This window comes from Thunnus thynnus, chromosome 5, assembly GCF_963924715.1.
Source record: "Thunnus thynnus chromosome 5, fThuThy2.1, whole genome shotgun sequence".
NCBI classification, from domain to species: Eukaryota; Metazoa; Chordata; class Actinopteri; order Scombriformes; family Scombridae; genus Thunnus; species Thunnus thynnus.
The window spans coordinates 28998063-29020334 of NC_089521.1; the positions used below are offsets into that span (position 1 = coordinate 28998063).

The following is a 22272-nucleotide window of genomic DNA, read 5'->3' on the forward strand; positions in this document are numbered from 1 at the left end:
TTTAAGAGTTGGACGTTTGTGCCTTGGGGACAGGACAGGAGTTGTGGGTTGAGAGTCGAGAGGGAGCAGATTTTTCTCTTGTGGAGAGGATCCGCTTTATCAGTCACAGCTGCTGCGGGGCTGGACCTGGTAGGCACAGACATTTGGTGAAACCCCTACGTTTCACTCTACACGCTCCACGACAGGGGGTCTCTCAAAATAGAAGACAATAATATGCATGGTGGGCTCTTCAAGGAGGAAATATAACACACCATATGGGAGCCGGAGCATGCAAAATATTGAAACATTGCTTTAGACACAGTTGTTTGATGCTGCTGATAGCTTTCATTCCTGACTCTGACAGCTGCAAAGCAAGGATTTCTTTGAATACATCAATTCTGGGTACACACGTACAGCTTTGTGAAAGGTGGAACTAGATGACAGAAAATGATGTGTCTTCCAGATCGTTCCATTATTCAAAATAGAGCTCAAATCTTTTCCAACAATACAGATGTAAATCCCTGAATGTTCACACCTTTAAAATGTATATACACTCATATTTTTCTGTTAAGCTCATTTCATGTATGAATAGCTCATTCAGTCTCTTTTTGACGTTACATATGCTCACTTGGTAATTTTAAGGGTGATAAAATGGCTTGAATTAAAATACAACACAAAACGCAGGAAGCAGGTTGACAAAAGCTTATCAGTGGATGCAAGACTCCAAAAGCAAAACAGACAATGCAATTGTGTTTGATGAGAAAGGTACCTGGCCTTGCTTGATTGTTATAATTGTAATGAGTGGTAATGAAATGGAAATACAGTATGTCTTTTACCATAGTCCAATGCATTGTAATGCCTAAGAAAGAGAGGCCTTGGTCAAACAACTGTACCATAAACAAAGGCTGTAAATGCCATGATTACATAAATTATTAGCAGGAATAGTCATAGATTGCTAGTACACTTTATCATTGATCGTTTACTGCATGTGTGATGACCCCTGCTGTGTCATCTTGTGTTGCTGCGTGGTTCACCTGTCTCTCTGTTCACTCTGCAGGTGGATCGTTAGTGTAACCTGGAACACCTGAGGGCCCTGGCGTGTTCCCAGGTTATTTAAGCCTGGCTGCAGTGCAGCTTTCTCTCTTCACTCGCTGCCACCCTTTGCTACTCTGCTGCTGCAGCGGCTGCTGCTGCAGTTCTGCTCTCTCCAACAGGCACCCACTTGTTTTGCTGTTTTAGTTCTTTGATTTGCTTTCATACACCTTACAACACTCTCATGCATCACGTACGCCACTGATAGCACTGATTTCCACATCCCCTACTTTAAACATTTAGTTACTCCTTTAATTTGGCTTTATTTGTTTAATGAATGTATCTTTTGTTGAAAGTAACATGGTGTGTCTTCCTATTTGTTGTAGCCCAAAAGCCATGTTATAACAGATGTAACAAATTATTTGCATAATTGTTAAAAGTGGAGCAGATTACCTACACCAACCAATGATAGAATTGAAGGGTCGTGAGACAATTAAAAGCACACAAAAGCACTACTTCTGTATCATTTTACCTCTTCTGGACTCTAAAAAGCATGTAAATAAAACAGGAAAAAGGTTTAACTGTTCATAACCCACTGACCCACTACAACCTCTGATGATGGGCCACAAGTAGCCCATTGCTTCATCTTAAGAGGGTCACAAACTAAAAAGGTCTCCATGTTAATGTCATCTACTCCTGATAATATATCACATTTTGCTCTTTTGCATAAAATTTTAAGTTTTCAGGTCATATATAATACCAATTTACATTGAAATTAACTATCAGGGTACCATTTCTTTCAGCCCAACCTTTGTGCTATTAATAGTCACAATCCAATAAATGTCATTCCACACTTAGGTAACTGAATTATTTAGTCATGTTCCCCTTGACATCTGATGTAATTCATTCTCCCTCTATTTTGTGCACCCTCCCTCACCCACCCAAACGTTAAATTAGATTAACATCTGAGGTTTGGGTAGGCTAAAGAAATGGGCATTGATCCACTTAACCCTGTCCACCGCTCCCCCTCCATTACACATCCTCCTAAAACCTCTCCTTCCAGTAAATTATCATGGACCAAACCCTGTCTTTGATCTGATTGAGGCTTGTCTCCACAAGAGAAATTAGCCCACATTCATCAGAACCTCTGCACACACGCTGGAAAACAAGACGAGTGTTTTCCTCTGTGATATGTAGAAATTATAGTCTTGTCAACAGAAAGGCAGACTGTTCAATTAGGCGCTGGGCTCCCTCCTGCAGGCGAGCAGCACAGCAATGATCCAATCAGGAGGAAAGCTGGCTGGTTAATATGGCTCGTCACGTCTGAGCTCCCTTATCTCTGGGTAATGCCGCTCAACGCCAAAGGCGCCTTGCAGTCAACTCATTCCAATTGATTTAGAGAGCATCGAGAATCCGCCCCCCTTTACGAAAGGAAATACCAACCTGGTTGATGTACTCGATGGCAGAGAGGTGGCTTTTATCCAGCTCACATGCTTTACACTGCCAGCATCGCTTTGAGACACTAACTGCTGACATTTAACAAAGACAACAATGTGACCTCTGGGGCCTCCGTTTTGAGCATAAAGGTCAAAAGTTGGACTTGGGCTCCTAGAAGCTAGGAGAGAACAGTACCAACTGTGAAAGCTATTTGTTAAATGTTGATGCAATTAAATCCTTTGTTCTTCCACTACCACTGCTGTGTAGACACAAGGGCAGCATAGGGAAAGCCAGAGATAAAGAGGCAATCTTCAGATGAAAGGTGAAAATATAAAAAAGCTCATATCTCTTGATTTTAAACTACAATTATTATGCTTTAGCACAAACCCCTTGATATTTCCATTCTGTCTTCTTAAAGCATGTTTATGAAGAGGCCATTTCACCACTGAAAAACAGAGCTCTTGGAACCTTGAACTGCACCCGTGGCTCTGTCAGCCATGAATAAACCATGCAGTGCTATCGTGATGAAGGAGTCGGCATCTCCCACTCATCGGTACACAGGGTCTGATGCTCTGTCTGTTGAGCCAGTGTCCCAGCATTGACTGCGGTTGTAATTCTCTCAAGAGATTGGAGCTGACAATCTTCAGCTTGCCAGACACAAAATCCTGTTTATCTGTCAAGACGAGCGGCTGTAGCCCACCATTCTCTCCCAGCTCTGCCTGTAAGCTCTCTGGGCAGACAAAGTCTTAGACAACATGAAGACAGAAAGACAGGCCTGATAGCAAAACTGGCTGTGCCATCAGCACTCCTGACACCAAGAAGTTCGGTCAATTGTGGCTTACCCAGACTGCAGAGGATGAAACTCAGAAGACTAGATTTGACTTTCATGTTCTTTTGAAAGTAGTACTTGAGGTTAGAACTTAGATTTTTTTGTCTATAATAAATTAAGGTACTTCATCAAACTGCATTCTAAGGAGATCTACTATCTTTCTAAAATAAAGACAGAAGTCTTTATTTGTTTGGCAATCAATTTCCCATTAAGTAATCTGACCTCCAATAGGGCACATGCAGTGTTTGGTAGCTCTATCGAATAAAGGTATGTTGACAAAAAGTCTTTAGACTATTTTAGAGATCATTGTTTCTGGTGGAGTGGCTTACACACAGCTTGTTCATGTAAGAGGGAATCAAGACAGAGGGATTACAGAGCATAAAACATAGCCGAAGAGGACAAATGTGTAACTCAGAGAGAAATGGCAGCTGTGGCAGGCTTGTAAGCCAAGGTGCCAGTGGAGAGTGAGAGGGGAGTGTTGATGGGCCTGCTGGGTGGAAAGGAGTGATGTGAGGCTAAGGTCGGGCAGATGGTGGCCGATAATGAGGGTATAGAGGTGTAGGGAGGAGGGGAGTCGTGCTGTTCTCAGGCTAGGGCTCAACAGCAAAGGCTCAGCGTTGAGTTCAAGACCAGAGAGACTGCGAGGAAAAAGAGTGTGGGAGGTAGAGGGAAGAAAGGAAGAAACGGTACTGTGATGAGGGTGAGCCCAGTAGCTTTGCGCAACCTTTAACAAGCACACCCATCATCCCACGATGTCTGAACTCGGATGCACCGACCAGTCACCGAATGTGAGAAATATTTTAGCATTCACGCTCCTGAAATTCTCCTGCTCCTTTGGGTACATTCACTCCTGGAATCTTTTCCAATGTCTTGACCTTGCCTTCATTAGTGGTTTGACATTAATGCATAATTAATAGGAAACAAATGAGTCTATGCTAATAAAGCGGGTAGAAGTGTGACAAGGAGAGTGCAAATTTTTGTGGTCTTGGGTCTGGCCATGGGGACCACATTTCCTACATACACCATCAGATTATTTACAGCAGAAAAAATACAGCTTAATTGTGCTCCCTGAGACAGCAGGGTAAGCAGTAAGAAAAGCAGATCGAGATAACAATGAGGAACATTAACAAGCCAGAGGAAATGGTCTGATGTTGCAAGGTTTCCTCTATAAAAATAATCAAAATATAGTCCTCAGAAGCACAGTTTGTTGCACCACTATTGTCTAATCACTGCACTAATCTAAAGCCCCTTAGCAAGCCAGCCTAAAAATGTGAGTGTAAGAAAAAAGGAAGTCAGAAAATCAAATAAAGTAATGAAAGGATATGTCCTAATCCGGCTTAGATGTCATAATTTGTGTTGGCAGAAAAATGTGTGCCTTAGCAGTTTCACATTAACATTCTGATAGGATTTCCTATTGGTGTTGACAGCAATTCTTCAAAAGGAATATGACCGTCATAAGTTTTTTTTTTTTTTTTCCCACCAAACATTCTGATTAGGCGTCATATTTGTGAAAAGAGAAATTTGTGCTTTATTAAGTTCCTTCCTCCCACCCTTCTTTCTGCCTCATTTGGTCATGATGACAGTTGACAAGCCCCGCTGATTTTTTCATTAACAGCTCATACTGTCACCAAAGCGTTGGTGGTACACAGGAAATGAGCGCTCATATCAATATTCCGGATGACATCTCACACACAATGCATCTCAAGTAGACACTGACTGCCATGTGGTCCCCAGGGCTGAGCTATTGATCAGTCTGCATTATCATTATTGATCTACAAGCCGAATCGGGGGGGTGGGGAGGGGGATCAAAATCAGCCACTACTTAACTTTGTCTCTTTATATTGAAAATCCGAGTTCCCATACTTGCAAGAGGCAGTGAGCTGCCAGAGACCATTATAGGATGCAACACTGTCATCATCTGAGGTGTTTCATCATCTCTTCTATGATCTCATTGGAGAATCACTGGATCGTGAAGGAAAATGTAATTATAAGACCATAAGTGGCGCTAGGGCATCATGCTTGGGAAGGGTTAATTACTGCCCAAAAAAATCATGGTTTTGTTAAAGGTTAAAATTTTTTCTGTGATAAATTTGGAGAAACTCTCCTAGCCTCATGATAGCACCATATATATGTATAAGATTCATCATTGCTGTGCTTTATTTGGTTTTCCTTTAGGTTAGTGCAAGGGAAAATTAACAGGATTGTTGATCTTCATTTATGACACAGAATCTGATATAGAGGCATGCTCCTGGGGCCTCTGAGTCAATACCGGTATCAATTTAAAACCTTTCATTAAGGTAGGTATAACACTTCAGTGGCTACCTTATTTTCTCCTTTATCTTGGAGGCTGGAAGGAGGAAATAAAGCACAAGCAAAAGCCTTGGCTCCATACGGGATAAAATCTTTTCTCTATTATTGCACTGCCATTGCTTGAGGGTCGTCAAGCTAAAGGTAATGGCATTGCCTGTGATAAATTTATGACTGAGCTGCTCCATGTTCCATGAGGGATATAACGGGCTGGGAATTGTCCAGATTGTTGGAGTCACAACTAAAATGACAAATGATCCTCCAGTGACAAATCAACAACGTCATTTACAATGTCATTCAAATGACTAAGTGTGCTCTAATGGCAGTCAATGTATTATATATTTACACAATGCTGCATGAATAGATGGATTGTATGGTGAGCTGTCAAACTTCAAGAATGATTGTAAGGAAGAAAATACAGGGCGGTGTAGATTTGATTTGGTTGACTCAATGTAAGTTTGCTTGGAATTGTTGCCCGGTAGCATCAGGATGGCTCTCCGTGAATAATGGAGCAGCTTGTTCACAGACCTTACAGGTGAGAGGGGTCCTGGGGCCTTGCTACAGACATGTGGACCATCTGAGGACCTTCGTCTGCATCCTGTTCATCACACCGGCTCTCAGCGGATTGGACACCCTCACTTTTCCTTAGTTGGCTAAATCCATTTTCATCCATTTGTTCTCCATTTCTCGCCAACCCAGACGGTGAGACTGCTCCATGCCAATTAATCAATACTTGCGGCTGAAGCAAGTTGGCAGTGTTTCAGCGGAGCTAAGCTAATAGGGCACTAAAATGGCTCCACATTTCCATCTTTTATAGGGCATAAGACCGTCTATTAAAACAGGACATGGCTCCTCTAGGACCTAACTTTTGTCATCACGTACTAAATAATAATTGGTTTACCAAAGGTTAATTGCTCAATAGATACTAGGCCATTGGAATTTAATTGGGCTGTTAAATGCCTCAGTTGTAGCCCATGCTTTTGTGATAGCTCATTTGACTTGGAATGAATGGAAAAACTGTTTTGGATCCTAGATGACTACTAAAAGTTGCTAAGTGTTACAAAGAGTCTGATAAAATTTGACACATTGTGTATCAGTGGTTGATTCTCTAAATAATAATCTGAGTTTCTTCATCTGAAAAAGTCTCAAAGCACTGACTATCTTTCATTTATTAATTAAGCACTTTCCATGATTTTGTTTTCTTCCCCTCCAGCTTTTCGTCTAGTCTTAGCATTGGTAGATAATACGCAAGTCAGCAAGATCAGCTGCACGTGGGAGCTCTCTCTCCCTCAGCAGATAATGGAAACATTAAAATGCCAATCTGGGATTTTGTGAGTACATCAGTTATGCATATTAATTCTTATATTCCCCAATAGCATGGGTAGTACGATAGATGGAAAATATGCTCTCTGCAATCATTTTTTAAAATCCAAAGTCATTTAATACATACGTTATGGACCTACAGTTCTCCAGTGTTTGCAAAGAAGAAAATGTAATCATGAGTTCAATGAAAGATGAAGACTTCCTCCTTTTGAGTGTCCTTGATTCACAGTTTACTAATTCACTTTGAGGGTAAGAAAACCATCCTATTTCCCTCCATTATCCTTCTGTTTGTTGTTGTTAGATTAAGTATTAGGTGTTTAACATTGAACTGCACACGCCAATAGATAAAAAGGTAGCAGAGAGAGAGTTACAATATTTAGGGATATTTGCCATTTGAAAAATATGTTTTCGAGGGCTGGAGCAGTGCCAAGGGAACAATTTCAAGGCACATCCTGTCAAGAACATAACTTAATGGAGGTTTTTATAAATTATGAGGACAACATCCATCCATGCTATCAGCTCATTTCAAAGTGAAGGCTGGTGAGGCAGAGCTGTATCAAATGAACCTGGAGCAGACGTCTCATTGCTGTTTATCAAACATCCCCTGGCAGGTCTGCTGGAATAGCAGACTATCAAGTCAACTAAAACATAATTACTTTGTTTATGTACGTGCTCTGCCCTGCCTCCAAGGGCAGATGTGACCCAATTATGACAAGTGAATGACAACTGACTCATTGTCATTTAGCTATTACATTTCATATGATGCCATCCTAAAAGTACAGACAGCAAACACATATTGTCACCTTGTAAAGTTGTTACGGCTAACGAGCTACCACGTAGCAGTTGAGGATTTACACATCCAGCAGTGATAGAGTAACACCATAGAAGCTTTTTTTCTGCCCATCTGGTGAATATAGGTGCTATATTTATACTTCTTTTGCTATGTTTTGGTCTCCACCAACTCCTGAGAATAATATCGAGCTGTTTTGGTGCTTGATGTTCAACTTTTTTCGTGAGCTAGTCACTAACTTTGTCTGGCTGCTGTTGTGCTAAGCAGACTGTATACAGTTCTTTTGGAGTTTTTTGTGAAAGCTATTTCCCGTGTCTGCTAAATTACATCAAATCAGAATCAGTGTAGATATAAAACATGCTATAGTCTTGTTTTAAATAACTAATACTAGATAAAACACTGTTACAAACATTTGATGCACAAAAAGTTAATGCACTACATCAATGCATGATCCTTTCTCTCCAATTGGCGTTTTGAGTTTAAACAGTAATTTCTTACACACCGAGATCGTGGAATGATCAGACCAGAGTCGTACCTGACACATCCTCAGGGTGCAGGTTGCCACTGGCACTGATGGTAATTTTCTTTATGTAGCTGATGTATTCTGCTCTAAGTGACATATGCCATGATGTTTCAATTGATCTCTGCACTGCATTGCTTGTGGTGTTTTGATGATAAAAGTAATTTCCCCTGTGGTATCAACACATTCTGACATACAAGATAACAGGTGAATTTTTCATTTTGCTATATACCACTTTGTATTACTCCAAAGGTTTTCCCTCAAAGAAACCCCTACCAAGCACACAGTGAAGCCAAGACTTCTGTCTACATACCCTCTAACATGTTGTCGAGGCAAAACAACCCCCCTGAGGCCTTGCACATGATTGGGGCTGGTGAAATTAGATTAACCGTCAACTTCCCGCTGTGTTTGTTGTGAGAGATCCCACTGCCAAACGTTTGACAAGAATGTCACACGTAAAGCCGCTGCCACTCCGGCAAAGCTGCAAGCCCTGGCATCTGACCCCTCGGTACGTCCGAGCAGCTACAAGTGCTTTCCATCTCCTCTGACTGCTCAACCTGTCAATCTGCCTATTCAAAGGTTTCCCCTTTCCCCAGGAAAAGCTCATTTTCCCTTCCCCTTGGCCCAGTCAGTAAGTGTCACTTCAGTTTAGATTTCACTGCCTCCCTGCAGCCTTGCACTAAAGCTCCTGTGGAGGGAGTTCTGTCTGCTGTTGTGGACCTGTTGTCCAATTAACACTGCAGGGGACAGGGGATAAAAAACTTTCTGCTGAATAGCTGGGCCTATGCCTCTGTCCTACATCAACACGCAGCAGTTAAACTGACTTCACATTGAGACATTTTAAATTTGCATGCTGAAACACATTCAGAAAATAACATTTAGACAGAGCAGAAAACAAAAAGCTCTGAGCAAATATGAATTCCTGATCAGTCATGTGGACAGATTTTCATGGTGTTTTGAGTAGATCCATTTTTTTCCCAATTTTAAATGCTCAATACCCAGCCCTCTGGTGAGCTGCCTGTTTACAAGAATCCTGTTAAGCCTGTGGTCTGCCAACATCACGGAGGGGTTGAATCTTAATACAGCCTGATGCTTGTCTGGCTTCCAATCTGCTGCAGATTTCAGGCCTGTCTGTGAGAGTAATGAGAGACCGGTTCTGCCACAGAGATTTCCTCAAAAATTGTTGGATTAGGAATTCACAGGAGTCACTACTTCTGCAAGACGACAACCCTCTTTTCACTGTGAATCAATCTAATTTTGCTTTCCATGTCAATATCCTGCTCATGGCATTCTTTCTTTCAGGCTTACTTGCTGTTTACCATCATCCAGTCCTTGGGCTATGTTATTTTGGTTAATTTATTATCAAGAGGTGGGATGCCATGTAGGGTTGGGTGCCATTTTAAATTTGAACTAATACCAGTATCAATACATGGAATTCCCAACATACCCAACAGTACCTTTTTCTGCACTTTACTCTCTCTGTAACAACAAAATAATACGTAATAACAAATACGACTTTGTTATTACCCTACATAAACATATGGTCTCATCCATATGGTCTCTTTGTAATAACAATACGTACTTTGTTATTGTACATTCCTTGTCTTAAAGACAATTAAAAAGTTTTTGTACTTGAAGAATGTATGTCCCTCAAGGCTTTTGTATACCTGCCGCCCTTCTCCTACGGATGTCTCATGGCATTCTGTTGGCGTATTGCATTTTTTCTTGGCCTTCGCATCAGTTGTCAGGTTATCAGTGTCAGTGAGAGGGAGCACGTTATTGCAGCAGAGAAATTGCCTGAGGCAACATATTAAAACAGGGTCACAGGCTAGCCTTCCCCAGGGCTCCCTGTCAAATTTTGGTTTTCATGTAACAAGTATGTTTCAGGTGAGGGGGAGGGTGTGGAGATCCCTCTGCCCAGAATGAGAGATGATTGTTTCAAACTTGACTGCATCAATAAATGAATGAATGACAGATACCTTAACTGACCTTGGAAAAACAACCACACAATTTTTATTAGTGGTTTTGGAAGAACCTGGTGAAGCACAGATTCATAGATCAAGAAACTGAATGGATGGATTGATTACATGAAATTCTGTCTTCTTTACACAACACCTTAAGTCATAAAGATAAGCACACATTTTCTATCAGTTAAAAACAGGATCTAATCAATGTAGCTTATACTTTGCAAGTTTTTCCATTTGTTTAGAAATATAGTCCATCGTTCACTGAATAGAGAAGACAGAATACACAAATATTCAAATAGTCACACATAAGAAGACAGATAGATGCAGTAGAATTCAATAGCTAGATGCACCTAAATACACCCAATCAGCCTACCCTCAAAAGCCTCACTTAGAGCTTGACTCCATTATAGAAATCTTTAGCACCTCATCCTCCATCATTTATGTCCAAAATGACAGAACTCAGTAATTGGTATAACATATTTGTAGGATGAAAGGATGTGGGATACTTTTGGGAGTGACATTGGTGCAAAAAGAGCTGGCCAAAGTAGCCTTGAAAAGGGCAGATGTACCTGCTTTCAAATGTCAGAATGTAGTTATCTACCCCATAATCACAAAATTGTCCCCAACAAAGGCAGCCAAAGCTTTTTTGTCATTTCCTGTAGGTTACGAGTAGCCAAGTAGAAAATTGCCTGGCACAGGCTCATAGTTACATACCTGTGTCTGTATCACCTCTGCCCAATTATTCTGTTTGCTAAGGCCCATTCCTGGGTCTCTGACTCACCAGGATTCATCAAATTTTCTGGATGGCAGCTTTTATCACAATAGCACTAATCACTCCTACTTCCCCAGTAATGCGACACTAAAGAGACATGACATGGCAGGTGGAAAATGGATGTGAATTATGATTTGAAATAAAATAGTGGAGCAACTCCAAACTAAGATAGTGTTGCAAAATACCTTTTTAAATATGGAAAAAAATCAACCAATGACATTATAATAAAGGTTAAAGATTAACTTAATTATATCACATTCTTGATATATTTTATAACACATAATGACATCTCACACTGTTGGAATCACTTAAAACACAGCATAAATATTATCCAAAAGGGTCTTTAACCTCCCCAAAAAATCTCAAACACCTAGGAGGACCTAGCAGGTACAAAAACCAGTGACCTTTGTCAAAGGACAAGATTTCCTCAACAAGAAGAACAGAACAATGGGCACACACTCTGTCCCAAATGCTTTGTCTCAGGAATACCTAATGCTCTGCTTTGCTGGAGAGCGGCCAGATAATAAAGCTCAGTCAGGATCAGTGAAGCTGGTCTCCACTGACTCTACCCTCATTGTTGGATGCTTCGCTCCCTGGGAGTCGCTGTACGTTATCAGTGATCATCAAAGGCACTGTCAGGAAAGTGTGGAACTGGGGCTTCCACAGCCTGTCCGAGACGTTAGACACATCCAAATGAGACAGGCTTATTAATTCTTCAAAAGCCACACGGCTTCCTTTTCCCCAAGACTCATTTTGGTACATTTAAGGATGATAAAAGCTCAGCCAGGGAGCTCTCCCGCCTCTTTCCGCTGTCTCTCTTTTTCTTTCTCACACATACATCATACATAATGCAGGCACATGCATTCAGTTGATCTCAAGAAGATATTACTTCTTGCTTTAAAATAGCTGTCATGTTTCAAAGTCTTTTGTAGGAATGGAAATAAGGACATTCCAGGGACAAAAATTCAGAGCTAAAATCACACAGTGAAAGCTGTGGTTTGCATCTACTGCTTTTTGCACATAGCCGCTGTGTATCTTTTTCATGGCTGAGCTTTCTGCTTTTTTCTGCTGTCAGTGGCCAAATAGTGGAGTCAGACGCCTCTCAGTAATACATGTGTTTATGATTTAACCATACGTCTACAGTGGCAGTTCTAGAAAAGTGCATGTGTGCTCAGCAAAACCATTCCCAGAAACAGAAAGTTTAAAAGAAAAAAAAAAAAAAAAAAACTTTGCTGCTGTTGAGTTTCTTCTGAGATGATTGCTGTCGAGTTTCCTCTGAGATGATTGCTATTCAGCTACAAACTTGACATATGAAGGAGACAGTTGTTAATTCTGCAAAATGAAGCAGCCAATTTCTCCTCAACTAATGTAAGAACCGTTTCACCAAAAGGAAATGGAATCTCAGACAATGAGAGCTGTTTTAATGGGAGGGACCAGAGGAGGACAAAGCCTTGAAATTCAGCTTTTTTGCATTTTCTGTACTGACGAGCATTGGATTATATGTGGAACATCAAAAGCTTTAATTATCTTAATTACTCCTACATTTGCAAGCAGGGAAGCTCCTTGTAACCAAAGGAAAATGCAAGTGTTTCTGCGGCAAAACTAGTCGTTAAAATGCACATAATTTGAATGTTATATGAGAACCTTAATTGGTGAATTCATGGTTATCAAGGGGCCTCCTTCATTACAATTCAAGAGGCTCCTTCATGGTGGCCATATTTTCACATAATGAATACGATTCTTCTCCTCCTTCAGTGCAATTACTAATTGCACAGACCTGCTGATTGCCCCCACCCCACCTACACAGCCAAAATTAATGTGGCAAGTTTTTTGTTTACAACTGCCAACCTGAATATGAGAAAACTCATTTATATTAACGTATGACACTGATAAAGTGGGTGCACAATACTTAATCCATCATGAATACACTGACATCCACACTAATAACTGCATATTAATCTGATTATAGCAATACCTTAGCTATACCAGTTAGATTTTCCAATTATTTTCCTTTCCATAACAAACTTGATCTAAACAGTCAGAGGGACACTTTAAGAGTAAAGCAGAATAGAACCAGACTGGAACAAAATAAGTGAAGGTATCTCTGCCTTCCTTGGGATTTCACAAAATAAGAAACTGAAAACAGAGTTTTGAGTTCTTTTCCATACAGGTACTAAGCAGATATTTGGGAAAAAGACCTGGCTTGCCCACTGGGTAGCTTGTAATATTTTGTTTTAGAGCAAGACAAAAAGGAAACAGAGGGTCTGATGTTTTTATTTGTCTTGTTGACCACAATACTGTATAGCAACAAAAACTAGGACATGAGAAAACCTTTTTGTAAATGGCCATAAATCACATTTTTAAAATTACAAATATACATATTTTGCCTCTTTGGTGAGCAAATGTATTATCTGGAATGTCCAGAGCCTGAGGGTAACTTACTGTCAGAATGTAAAGCAGTATTTCACTGAGCCCTCTGGTTAAAAGTTTCAATTTTGTTTGCACTTGACCACTGACCACACACAGCATCTCTGTTCATTGTGGTCAGAAGTGTGCTCTGTTGCACCTGTAACCACACCCAACTGTGATGTCACGGTGTACTGACACACCCTGAAGGACACCTCTACATCACTTCAGCAAGGTAAGGAGTTAAAGCTTTAGGTTCAGCCAAAACATCTCCAGTCTGTGTTTTGTTGCTCTTTGTTTATATCAGTCAATATTGCATATTTAAAATGGTAAAAAACAGAACCTATAGATTCAACGTGTTTCTAGACTGTGTTAGAGAGTTCTGGCCAATGTACATTGTCTAGTTTGTAAAAAATAACATTGTTTAATCACTGGATTTGCATGAGTATTTTGGGGAACAGAACAAATTTTGTGCCTGGCAGCTGGAGAGCAATTTGGTCAGGCTAAGGCAGTCTTGGTGAATCAGGGCATTCATCTGATTATTTTAATCACAGTAAGGCTGTGATCCAAGACTAACAGAGGCTGACCAAAATGTTTTGATGTGTCTGCTTATGCAAACTAAAACAAAATAATGGGCCCAAGCTAATTCACAGCATCATATTTGTCTCTGAATAGAAACCCCTGCTGTTAAAATAATGCAAACCTGAAAATGATTAGTCCAAAATTTAACTGCACTACATTACTTGCATTCATTTACAGTACTAGTCATAAGTTTGGACACACTTTCCCATTCTTGAATGTCCAAATTTTGACTGGTACTGTACATTTATATGCAAGTAAATGCAGCTACTGCCAAATGGTCTATGAGCAAGGGACAGCCTTAGCAAGTGCCATACCCTCTTGTCTCAAGAGCTCATTGGATAATGTGTTGGGGCTCACCCTGAGGTGCAGGGGATCTCACTACAGGGCCAGATGACACTTGTGCAGGTCGACTCTTTCGGGCACAAAGCCCAGTTGACTTGTTCAGCAGAGCTAAGCCAGCAGTGACTGCCAGGGGGTTAGAGGTTAGCGTAAGCCGCTCTGGGCCACCGCAGCCCACTGACTCTGAACAGCAGGGTCAGCTGTGGGTCTGCATGATCCCTCTGCTAGGTAAAAAGATTGAACAATGACACACAAACAATGCAAACATGACAATGAGATGAGAAAAAAAATAGGAAAACCATTTAATGAGGATTATTGTTGCTTCCAGCATGGAAAACAGGGTGGGATTTTATCATAGTCACACAGCTTAAACATACTAGTAGATAAGTATGAGTACTTAATGTGACCAGTGCTATGCTTTTTATATCTTTCTGTGATCTGTTTTTCAAAGAAGGCATCAAATACCATTCAGGAGGCATGACGACCTATTTCACAAATAAATGCTTTGTTTGTTAGAATAATTTTTAATCAAAAGCATACAAACATTTTATCACTAGTAAAAATAGATGTGAAAATGTAATACTGTTGGAATAAGAATCCATGTAAGTCAGCCAAAGAAAACTGCAAACCAAATATGCATTATTATTATTATTATTATTATTATTATTGTTATGATTATTATGTTAAGGTCTGTGAATGTGTCTATTTACATACATATTTGTTCTGCACAGGCACGTAATCAACTGACATCCAGAGACTACTATAGTAGAGCCACTGCCAATATGCATATCATTTCCATATCAGTGCAGTGACTGGAAAAATGCATTATAAAATCTAGACCAAACACATGTTTGCCGACAAATTAATGAAGCTCCACTCGCCAAGAGAGACAGCGCAGCTATACCGATACATCTCTTTAGCCTCGAGCATGCTAACAGCAGTGTCAATTTCTTGACTGAATCCCTCAAGGCTGCTGGCACAAAAGATACTTCAGTTTGAGGAGCGGAGGGGTTGGAGGGTGGAGGGCTCCTCCCTCAATGCTGCCTCTCCGCATGAAAAGATAATTGTCTCCTCCTTACCCAGAGAGATGGGTGTATTTCCATGACCTATACTAGGTACTCTTCCCCTCTCTTGCACAGCCAGAGATGTCACAGTGGTTTGCCATAATTACTTTTGCTGATAGAGGTGAGAGAGGACATTTGCATCAGATGAGGCGCCCAGTGGTTGGGTCTCCCCACACCCCATATGCAGCTTTTAATGTCACCGTAATCTCTAAAGGTTAGCACTGGCAGCACCACTGTATATCTCAACAACTAGCTGAATCAGTGGTTTGGAAATAGGTTTGACATTGAGTTCGGGTAAACGCAAGAACACACACATACACAATCACAAAAACTTGTGCACACACTCGAGCACAAAGAAAACACCATGCTAGAGAAATGTTGTGCATCTTTTTTACGTTGTTCTACACTAAGACTTGGGAGGGAGATTGGCAAGGTCAAGCTGTGATTTCTTAACACAAGATCCCTCTCTTTAGAAACTATTTGGGCTGTAGAGATAAACAAATAGAGTGAGTGCTTTTTACATGTTTGTTGTCAGAGAATTTCACCTTGTCTAGTATCTGCTGCCTACTGTGGTAATTTGCCTTAAGATTTTTTTTATCCTGCATATATGTGTTTTCAACAGAGCAGCTCTAAACCTGGCTTATTATGTGCACATTGCACAAAAGTAAGAGCAATGTACTTAAAATCAATACAACAGGAGTCAGAGGTTTAAATTTAACAAACTAACTCAAACAAGTCAGCTTAAACACTGTTTAAAAGATCGCTTGCCTGATTCAGTTGCCATTAGTGCTGCTGTCTGCAGTGAAACTGACAGGACATGCAGCTGCACTGAGACAGCCTCAGTTTCCTTTATTTGGGGCAGTGGCTGAATCATCCAGTGTGACACAAGGAGTGGAGGCACCTTTGTCTCCAGCCTCTGTTTCTGACATGCTCCAGTTACCACAAGGGAGTGTAACACCAAAATCCATCCATCCATCCATCCATCCATCCATCCAAAACCATCCATTTTCCACCACTTATCCAAGTCAGGGTCACAATGGCAGACTACATGAGGTAGTCAAGGTAGTGTAGACATCCTTCTCCTTAGCAACACCTTAAGCCCTTCCTAAGGATTCCCAACGTGTTCCAAGGCCAGGTGGGATAGATTATTCCTGTCATGTTTTGGGTCTGCCCAGCAGTCTTCTCCCACTTGGGTGAATTCAGAGAACTTTACCAGCATGGTGTCTAGGAGGTCTTCTGATCAGATGAGCCAAATGAACCACAACTGGATTCAATATAAAGCAGCAGCACTTCAGACATGCTGTGAAGGTAAGTCATGTCAGCATGATCCAAGCAGTTACCTCTGCAATCGGGGCTTTGAACATATCTAATGTTTCCACCCTCCCCAGGCTATAGAAAAAAATTCATTCAGAGGTGGGAGTTGAAGACTTCACTGATGGGAGTCCAGTTAACCCTCACTGCACACTGGGGTCTGTCGAGTAGACTTCCCTGTCACGTGATCCAAATCATGAAGTGGTGATGAGCAGATAGCTCTGCTCCTCCCTCCCTCCCAAGACATACAGAATGGTCCCAGATCTGGCACCATTATTTCATCATTAATCTTCAGCCTTAAGTGATCTGATATGAACTTAAGAACTATTTATGCTCACACATGATGCTCTGTCTCAGTGGAAAGCAACAGGATATCAGCTGCTGGAGAACTGTAGTGACATCCAGCAATTTGATTCTGGAGTTGGGGCTGTGCATAAAGGTGAGACCAGTTATATCTAATTGGCACTGTACCACTACACCTCCCACACTAGCCCCAGCAACTTCCTCATCAGAGGTGTGACATTTCACCTCCCAAGAACCAGTTTTCATAGTTGGGGTCAGTTCTCAAAGACCCAAGCCTTCACCTGCCAATGACTGCTGATGCACCAGACCTCTACATCATGCTTTGAAGGTGATTGGGCTGCGTCATAATGCTTCTTGGGGATAAGTCTAACCAGCCCCAACAAATACAGTCTTGGGTCCATCAGGGAGCTAAAAAAAACAGTACAAAGAGGTCTTTTGAATTGCTATTACTCATGTACCACCTCACTAATTCCGCATGGGGGACCCTTCTGGGAGCTGCTGCCCCTTTAAACAAGCTACTAAGGTCATAGGAGCATACAAACCCCACCAACGCAATATGGAGGTAGTGATGATTCTCAAAAACATGATACCGAAATTCTTTTCCGACAGCTTTGTCTGTTTTTTTTTTTTTTCAACAAAGTTCACAAACTAACAATCCCACTTCTTCTTGGTATTCTAATGTGCCTGTGGTATTGATTAAAATATTGGAATCCACAGTTTCAATAAGTTTTCTCTATTTGTTCTGCTGTGACGATCATAGTCAACAAATGCCCAAGCAGGAGAAAGGACCAATCAAAAGTAGTATAGCTCATGCATGGATTTTCACACCAAGCACACAAAATTGATTGTGCTCAGATCATGCAGTAGCAATTGATACTTGAGAACTCCCTAGTTGACTGTCTAGTTTTACAATAAAGTGACGCATCTCAACATCGCAAAGGAGTATTGTATTACAAAAAACAAGAAAATGTGTCATTAACATGTTTGCTTTCATAAGGTTAAACAAAAAAGCACATACTGTAAGATAAGGCACCACCATGGGCAGACTTAGAGGGTTCTGACCAGCATATGATTCTGGATTTGAGTGATGGCCTAGAACAAATGATTAAATATTGAATATTGAGCCTGATAATGAAGTACAGTAGTTATGTAAATGTAGACACAGTAAATAATTGTGCTAGGCCAATTCCAAACGACACACATTGTTTTGTTTGCAGATGAACAAGTGCACAGTGAACCAACATATTCAACCATGCCAGTATCAGAAGTAGACAGAAAGAAAGCAGTTACAAACCACTGTAGGCTTTAATTTAGATATGTCCTTGAACCCACTTAACAGTTGTACACTGATGCTGCAGAGGTGTACATTCAAGAAGGGCTGCATCTCTGTCTTTGTGCCATTGTTTTTATTCCTCCCAATCTCCCACTCTGAGAGAACGATTCTGGCTTCCGTAGTCTCTAAATCCCACACCTCCCAGAGCATACGCGTCTGTTCATCACACTTTCTCCATTCTCTTCTTGTTTTTTTGTTTCTGGGATTCTGGTGACATTTTCAAAGTGCCAGATCCTTGCCTTGAGACATTGTGCATGTGCCCACACCTCTCCGCCCCCAAAAACACACAAATACACACACACACATAGAAAGCAGATACACACACTCCCTGCCTGGAGCCTGGCCCCTCTGTGCTTGTCTACCTCAGAGAAGCTGGAGCTTGGCATAGAGAGGAGGCTCCGGTGGATTCTGTGCTCCGCCTGCCAATGCTGCTTTTTTGATCTGCAGCCAGTTGATGACAGATCTACATTAAGCTCATAGTCTTCTTCCTTGCGCTCTGCTTATCCTCTCCTCTTCTCTGACACTGGGGCAAAATGTTACTGTAAGTCCACGAGCATTGGTGGGAATCGACATCCCGTGGGGTCGGCACTGTGAGTCTCCTTTCACACCAAACTGAGAGAAATATAGAATGCTGAGTGGGTTTCCAGCTTGCAGAAAAATACCATGTGGGTGTAAGCCAAAGATAGTGCCATATCAACAATCCAGGGGGGAAGGTTTACACATCTCTGATGTGTACCTCCAAGTTTTGAAGGAAAGAGCCACCCCTTAATTTGCTCACAGATATTGTACAATTTGTATGTTACTTTGTGATGAAGAGTTTTAATCTAACTTTTGCTGTACCCACTTTTTCTTTTCTTGAGGGTATTTCTAACTAAAACAGAGGTGAGAGGAGACACGTTTAGGGCATCTCTTCTAGTTGAGACAAAATTGTGGTATGAAATCAAAGTAGTGGTTGTGTGTCTGGTTGTTCAGATTTTCAAATCCCCAACAAGGGTCTACTAGGGCGACCAATGAAGCAAAAATTCATATTTCTACATTTTCCATGATAGATGTCGATACTTGTGATTGTTGAATGAGGTGAGTCTAGACAGAAGCCCTCTGTGCTTCTGTCTTCTGTGCTTCACAAACATGAAGAGATTCTGGGAACAAATGTAAGAATGCCTTGGTAATTTAATAAAAAAAGCTAATTTTCATAAAAAGCTAAGATATCTATCAAGGTAACATCATTTCAAGTAGAAAAACACTTGACTTAATGACCATCATTCAGAAATCCTCAAAATATACCAATTCAAAGTATGAATAACAGATATTCTGTTCACAATGCTTTGCAAGCTCAAAGTGAGTATCTGCTGCTTATAACCAGTGTTTTCTAGCTGACCAAAGGTCTTCATCAGCTGACTAGTTTATCAAGTTGCTTGCAAAGAGGATGTGCAGAAATTGTGCTCAAATACTTCAATGTTTGTACAAAGCATTTATCCTACTGATAAGTGCTTGTGAAAAATAGTGCGCTTTAGCAGAGACTGCAAGCACTTACATAGGAAGCATGGCTAACAGCTGCTGACGAACAAGGAGTGACGTGCAGTGATGGAGCCTCACCATTAGAAAAACACCACCAGCTGTTATTTCTAAAGGGGATCATCTGCTTATTACTGCAATATCCAGGAATAGCTGGCCATTGCATTATTTAGCATGGCAGGCAGCTTTGAGTGAGGTGCGACTTTGTGCTGATACATGCAAACACTATTTTTTGTTTTAGCCACTGCTGTTTTCAATAATTTTTTTCCCCCCAAATGCTGTGATTCAGAGCACAGTTGTGAGGAGGAAGGAAAACAACAGATACCTTTCGGTTGGAGCTCGCTGTATTGTTTGTGTTTGTCATTACAGAGCTGTCCTTTTGATTTGGTGGGGGTAATGCTTTTGTGTGGGCTTTAAATTGGCAATCAGCCTGTCACATTACCATTCAAATGGTCACTGTAAAGCTCTAGTGAGGAGGTCATGGCCTGTCTCAGTGGAGGAGAGAATGCTATTATGTTACACTCTTAAAGATCATTTACTGTATTTTTCTGCGGCAGGGAGAATATAATAGCACACACAGGCACAGACACCTTGTGTTTTCAGCTGCATTCAGTATGTTTAACCCATTTCAATGCAGCATTGGTGCAGATATTTAATGGAGCTTTCTTTCGGAACAATACCTCAGTCTCCCCTGACAGTGGAGCAAAAGGAGAAAAGAGTGTATCAAGATACATGAGAGATACAGTGAAAATGAGACAGAAACAATGTAAGAGTAAACAGGAGAGTCAGAGTGCATATGAGTACATGAGGGAGAGAGAATAATGGCAGCTATACACTCGCTGTGAATACATACCTCATACCCAACAGACATAAAACCTCTGCATTCAGTGGCTGCACGGTTGTCAGGAACTGGAATATATTATCTCTGCATCTATTGTGAAATATCCCACAAATGTCACCCTGAATGCATGCACACCTTTGTCTCAAGCCTTCTGTGATTGTGGTACTTCACGATTCAACAAGCTTCTTTAGGCCAATGTTAAGGCAAAGTGTTGTATAGTAATGTATCATTTGACCCCCACAGCTCATCCTGCTTGCATTGATATGGTTAGCTCTGGCTTTGGGTCAAACTTACTGTGTATTAAGAAATGCATTGTTTCTTCATGGGTCTATTTTGGCAAAATTGGGTCAGTTTTACTGAATTTATATCAATGAAAAAAACTCTCAGCTCTCTCAGCTGATGTACAATAGTTTATTTACTTGGCACCAGGAAGTATTTGCACCCCAACTCCCAGTTTCAGGGATGTATTACCAGTTTTAGCTGCCTTTTTTGTGACAAGCATGTGTTAATTTCCTGCCCTCGTACAGTAGAACGGACTTTATGCAATGTTACTCAAACCCAGCTCCTCTAGGCTTCCCTGATTTGAAATCTAAGCACACGGACTTACTCTGTGCCATGCTGTCCTGTCGAAGAAACAGCTGTTTGCATGAATCTTTAATGTACGCCCACATTGGCATGCCATTGAAGCAGATGAGAATGTGGAGGATCACCTCGATCCCTGATTTAAGCTGTTTCAAGTCCCTGCCATTTCAGAATGTCAAATATCTCATTCACTGGAGTGCACCACTTAAGAATGTTCTAGGTTAGAAAAACAGCAACAGCAGTTTAGCCAAGTTGCAATGCAAAGTTACTTCACCAGCATCTAATTTATGGTGGCATTGAAAATTATTGAAAGTGCAGAAACTGCTTCACAAAATATAGAAACACAAATAAAGACCATCCATGGGGCTGGGAAACATTGTAGTAATTAACATTGTGATGTCAATATGAATATATGTCCAATATTGATACAGTATATCAAATAATGGCAAATGTATGCAAATTCTGTCTCCTGAAGGATTAACATTATCGTCTGTTCCCGTTATAATTTATTTTTCATCATACTAAGAAAAATACAAAGTTTGAAGCAAAAAATGACGCTTTGGAGAAATCGAACAAGACAGATAAAAATAAATGCAAATTTCACCCCCTTTTCAAAATCATATATAAAATAACCAAACTTTTTTTCAATGTAAATAACTGAGTTCCACTCTAGTATATTAAAAATGGCAATAATTGACTTTTTTAAAAAACTACAGTTTGCTTAGAAACATTAATTTTGTAAAAGAATAACATGATATCATAACTTATCACATTGAGATATGCTAATATTGAATTATTGCAAAAGTAATTCATTAAGCTATATATAAATTGAGGTAAATATATATTGAGGTGATGAACTGACTTCAACTGTGCACTTACAAATATTTTGAGAAGCCATCTGAGCAAGTAAAAAAGCTACAGCGTGTTGAAAAAGAGCCAGATACACAAAAACACGCACAACCCACACACACATTCTGTTGTTTTGTCAGTGTGTTTTATAGTCTTAATTTAGAAGGAAATTTAGAGGCCCCTCTGGGTTT

The 22272-nt window shown here is 40.6% G+C and overlaps 1 protein-coding gene across 1 annotated transcript in view; it reads right to left on the reverse strand.

The window, feature by feature from the left end:
* mgat4c (mgat4 family member C) overlaps positions 1 to 22272 on the reverse strand; it is a 108096-nt gene that overhangs the window by 24347 nt on the left and 61477 nt on the right. The window lies entirely within an intron of this gene.